The sequence below is a fragment of the Lactuca saligna genome, chromosome 2 (assembly GCF_052625555.1).
Source record: "Lactuca saligna cultivar CGN05327 chromosome 2, ASM5262555v1, whole genome shotgun sequence".
NCBI classification, from domain to species: domain Eukaryota; kingdom Viridiplantae; phylum Streptophyta; class Magnoliopsida; order Asterales; family Asteraceae; genus Lactuca; species Lactuca saligna.
In genome coordinates, this window is record NC_136418.1 from 124,616,024 (window position 1) to 124,621,692 (window position 5,669).

Here is a 5,669-nt window from a genome sequence, read left to right on the forward strand (position 1 = left end):
TTCTTCTCACCAAAACCATAGGGTTTTAAGGCTTGAAGTGTAATATCCTCTTTCCAGGTATTCATTTCCGAATTTTAACATTTTATAATTAAGTTTTAGTCTGGGCCACGGTGTGACATTAGAGTGGCCACGACGTGGCATTCATTGTTGAGGAACGCACATGTGTGCGAAGCCACGACGCGACAGCATGTTGCCACGACATGTCAAATATTTTGGGCCAAAACCCTAATTTCAGGATTGGTGCTCTATTTAAGGGCATTAACTCCTAGGGTTGCCTCATTTGGCAACCTCCACCCCCTAAGATCTTATCCCATCCAAACCGAGCCTCCATTGTTGATTTGTGAAGCTTTTGGTGGTGTTTTGGTGCTTTGTAGAAGAAGAAGGTGTTCTTGGTGCTTTGTTCAAGCAAGAAAATCTCCCTCATCATCTTGTGCTGTTTTTGGATACTTTTCACATTAACATGCTAGATTTAGGTTTATACCAACTTTTCTCCATGTTTTGGTTTAGAGGAGTGCATGGATCCCATTAAATTAGAAACTTTATGGGTTATTAAGGTCCCTTAATTTACATTTGTCTCATATCTGGATTTTGTTGGTATATTGAGCTTCATGCATGAGATTTTGGTGCTATTTCTCCATTCTGACCTAACTTTGAGCTCTAGACTTGCATTGGACATTAATGACTATAAGCATCAATCTTTTTTTTTTATATATTAGACCTTATGAAGTCTTTTTGGAAAGTTGGAATGAGTGGCTTAATGGATTCAGAGTTGAATACGTTAAGTTGTGGAAACCAAGTTCCCACGACGTGGCGTTCTGGCCACCACGACGTGACGACTAAGGGGGTTGTCTACTGTTTTGTCGTGTTCGAACACCTAAGACGTTGCCTATGAGTGGCCATGATGTGGAGACCTGCTGAAGTTGACTTTGACCATTGACTATTTTTTTTATCAAGTTAAGGGTTTTAGGATGTAGACCGAGAGAGTACTCTTTATTGCTGTTAGGTCTCTTGTAGGATCGGTCTTCACTGTGCGAGATCTATTGTGTTTAGTTGCTATCTGCAATGTGAGTCTTCTCACTATATTTACATGTTGACCAATTGGGTCTTATTTGTTGATTGTTGTTATATGTGAAACTGATTTGCTGATAACTACTGGACTGCTATGAGTCCATGGGACTACTGATAGTCCCCATGGTTGCTGATAACCCGTGAGGTGTGTTGTTGATATTGTCATATTTATACTTATTTTTAGACAATATTTAAGTACATTTTTATTAAAAAGTCGGTAATTTGTTTAGAATAATGGTACTTATGAGCTTAAATGTTGTTTACAGCCAAAAAGAAGACATTTTGAAGAAAAGGGGACTGAAAGTGTTAAAGAAAGAAACTTTGGGAATCAAACGAGTAAAAGTGAAGAAAATCTGGAAAAAGGTTATTCACGACGTGAATCGTTGGTTCTAGAAGATATGTACGCAGGTGAAGGAATCCTTGAAGGGCACGGTTATCTAAGACTCACGACGTGAATTTATGATTATTCACAACGTGAATTTATGGATATCAGCAACTATATAAATCCTTGACCTTTACGAATAGAGACACTTTTGGGCAGAAAGAAGGATTTCCAGAAGACGTTTCAGAGCGAAGGAAAGGTTCTGGAAGAGGGTTTTCAACACCAAAAGAAGTAAAGGTTTATTTTTAGAACATGTCTTTTATTAGTTTTAGCTGTGTTTAGTTTAACTACTATGATGAGCAGCTGAATCTAGCTACTCTTGTTTAGCTAGATGAAGCTTTAAACTTATGAATAGTTATATGATTATGGATTGAGTTTAGTTGGTAAAAATTTGCTTGTGTTTGATTTGTATAACCTAGCATGTTAATATTTGTTTATCTAATTGCTTAATTGCATGTTCTGTATAGCTTAGTGACCATTAAACTGCATGAACCTGTTTACCTAATAATTGAGTGAACATTGAATTGTTAGAGCTAGGATTGACCAATCTTAGTTAGTAATTAGAATAAATAAAGTTTAGCTGTGATCATAATTGTGTTTATACAACAAATCTTACAACAAATCTTACATAGCATATTTATATCTATAATTGTGATCATAATTGTGTTTATACAACAAATCTTACATAGCATATTTATATCTATAATTAGTTCTGTGTTTAATTATGTGTGAACATACATGGTTTGACATGAATTAGTTAAGTATTGGTAAGATAGAACTAAATTACTAATATAACTGAAAACCAACTTAGTGATCCGTAATTGTTAGCTAGCTATAAGGGAGAAGTGGATTCAAACTAAACAAGAGTGTGTTTTTATTTATTGAATTTGATTTAAGTTCATCTGATCTTGTAAAACCAGATAAAACCCCTTTTAAATTTGTTAATAATTAGGTTAATTTAATAGCAAGTAAATTAATTAGTAACACCGTTCCCTGTGATCGACACCCGACTTATCCAAGCTATATTGTAATCTGACTAGGTATACTGCCTATAAGCGCATAGATAGTTAAGTTTGTTAGGTTATAAATATTAAAATTAGTGGGTACTTTTGTGCACATCAAGTTTTTGGCGCCGTTGCCGGGGAACGGCGCAGATTATTAGTTTATTTAGTTGCATTAGATTAATCGCCCCTTTTGTGGAATAAAAACTGCAAGAAGTCTAATTGGTTATTTATTTTGTTTGCTAGCTTATCTTAGTTTAGTTTCTTTTTCTGTCACAGCGTTCACGACGTGAGATTTAGTACACTCACGACGTGAAATCTGAAGAGTTCATTTTTAGTTTTTCTTATTTTAGTCCAGTTTTACGTTTTAGTTTAGCAAGTTGCAGGAGTTCATGACCAGAAGCTAAAACACTCCCTTGGTGCCACCACTTGAAGATCCCGAGTCTGCAATTCACAAGAAAAAGACGCCCTTGCAAGAATTGAAGTCTGCCTTTTCTAGGAAGTCGGGAAAGAAGACAGGAGAGTCAAGTTCATCAGCAAAGCACAAGAGCAATTTTGAGCATTTGGATCACACACCCGTGCAAACCGAGTCCGAAAGCGATACCGAGCTAGAATTTGAAGAACACACGAGTGAACCCGAGAACGAGCCAAGGAACAAGATGGCGGCAATTGAAGAAATGTCCATGGGAGCTTACAAGAAGCGGATCCGAGAAGATGTGGGTCCCGGTTTAGTTCAACCCGCAATTCCTGCCACTGCCACATTCGAGCTGAAGGGACACATATTGACAGCACTGAAGGACATCCCATTCTTCGGGAAGGATCATGAGGATGCTTTTAAACATCTAGACGAAGTCAACGACATTGCGGATTACTTCAATGTCCCAAATATCAGCAGAAACACAGTCTTGCTTAGGATGCTTCCCATCACTTTCAAAGGAGCTGCTAAGGAGTGGTTAAAAGCACTCCTACCGGGTACAATCACCACTTGGGCTCAGATGCGTGAGCAATTCCTGGATCAGTTTTGCCCGCCATCCAAGATAGCCAAACTCAAGAAGGCAATAGCCAACTTTGAGCAACAACCGGGGGAGTCACTATACGAAGCATGGGAGCGGTACAAGGGCTTACTTAGAAATTGCCCTCAACATGACCTAAATGTGCAGCAAGAGATGTCAATTTTTTTATGATGGGGTCAACGTGATGACAAGACAACTCCTTGATTCTCAGGGACCTTTGACAAAGAAAAATCCAAGGGAGGTCAAGGAGCTAATTGAAGAGTTCGCGAAACACTCCCGCGAATACCACAACCCAAGGCAAGAAGGAATCAAAGGCGGAGGAGGGTCCCAAACTGAAGAAATAGCAGCGGACATGGCCATGTTAAATAACATGGACCGCAGGATAACACAGATGGACCAGTCGATACATGCCATAAGAGTGGGTTGCGAGAGATGCAGTGGTCCACACTTGACAAAGGACTGCAATATAGATGATTATGGGAACAGAAAGGCTCAAGTGTGCTACTCTAGTGGGGATAAGCTTGATGAGGACTGGAGAAAACCGAAGAAGGAGTGGCTGCCATATGAAGAGTATAAGAAGCAAAAAGAAGAGAAGTATAGGCAGACAGGTCGAGGCCTTTATCAAAAGGAGCAGCCACCAGCCGAGAAGAAACCCGACCTAGAGACCGTTTTAATGAAGTTTATGGAAGCATCGGAAAAGCGACACGAGGCCACTGATTCTGCTATTCTGGAACAACAAACTTTGATAAAGAATCAGCAAGCCTCCATCCATAACCTTGAAGTACAATTTGGTCAACTAGCCACTTTAGTTCATGAAAAATTATCCCCGAAGAATCCCGAAGTAAAGAATCAATCTCATGTAATGGCCATAAACACCAAAAAGAAGCCATCTCGGAGTTCCTAGAAGCATTGGAAGAAGAACCACGGAAGCCTGATCAAAAGATGAAGAAGATCAAGCTCGAACATCATGAAGCTGCTGAGTTCCAGAATTCACGACGTGAACCTTATATGTTCACGACGTGGGCCCGTCATGAACAGAAAAATTCTGCAGTCAGTCCGGTTTATAAGCCAAATTTACCTTTTCCTTCCCAAGCTACCCTTAGTCCACTGGAGAGAGAGCATAGAGAGTTTGTCAAGCATATGAAGGGGATCCCGATTAACACCCCCTTTTTCGAGTCCTTATCTAAAGCTCCCGAGAACCAGAAATTACTGCAAGACTTGATAGACACTCGAAGGCAATTAAAGATGCAGTCTACAGTGATTCTAAGTGAACAAACTTCAAAAGCTGTGTTGGGAGAAACACCAGAAAAGATGGGGGATCCTGGACGCCTCACTCTTCCATGTGAGTTTGGGAACAAAATGAAGGTTAATGCTTTAGCCGATTCTGGGGCTAGCATTAATCTAATGCCTTTTTCATTTTATCAAAAATTGGAGATTCAGAAGATGAAGGCTACAAAAATGAAGATTCACATGGCGAACCGTTCGGTGACGCAACCCCCGAGGTATAGTGGAGGATATTTTGGTGAAAATTGGAAAATTTGTTTTTCCAATAGACTTTGTAGTCTTGGACATGAAAGAAGATCCGGATGTTTCGATAATCCTTGATCGGCCATTGCTTAACACTGCTGGTGCCCTTGTTGATATCCGCGAGTCTAAGCTAACTTTGAGGGTTGGAGATGAACAAGAAGTCTTTGGGATAAAGTATGACTTTCAAGAAGATAAAGAAGAGGTGTTCACAATTAATGAAGAGAATGAACTAGAAGAACTGGAAAAGCTTATGGAAGAAGAGATAAAGGCAGTTCATCAAGTCAAAAGGACAAAACCAAGGGCATCTGTTCCATATTTGATTGAAGTCATAACTTACAAGAGTCCGCCTTCTTGGGTAAGCAAAGAGGAAGAGGAATTAACAAGTGATGAAGAGGAGGTCACTTCAAGAGTAACAAGGCCGGTGGTGAAAGAGGAGGAGAATGACATAAAATGCAAGGAGGAACCCAAGGGCACAAAACGCAAGCTTGAAGAAGAGGGAAGAGCTAAAAAGGAGAATTCAAAGAAAGCTTATAAAAGGCGAGTTCAAGCTTACAAGAGGCGGTTCAAGGAACAAAAGATCTTGGTGGAGGACTCCTCCGAAGGCTCAACGTAAGAGGCACGGAGTCCAGCTCAAGACTCCAACAAAAAGAAGCGCTTCTCGGGAGGCAACCCGAGTTT

General features: G+C 39.9%; 1 non-coding gene across 1 annotated transcript; it reads right to left on the reverse strand.

The window, feature by feature from the left end:
- Positions 1-3,494: 3,494 nt before the first annotated feature.
- On the reverse strand, positions 3,495-3,601 carry LOC145033116 (small nucleolar RNA R71). The gene has a single exon (XR_013677356.1). It is a non-coding gene; the product is annotated as a small nucleolar RNA R71 (small nucleolar RNA).
- Positions 3,602-5,669: the final 2,068 nt, after the last annotated feature.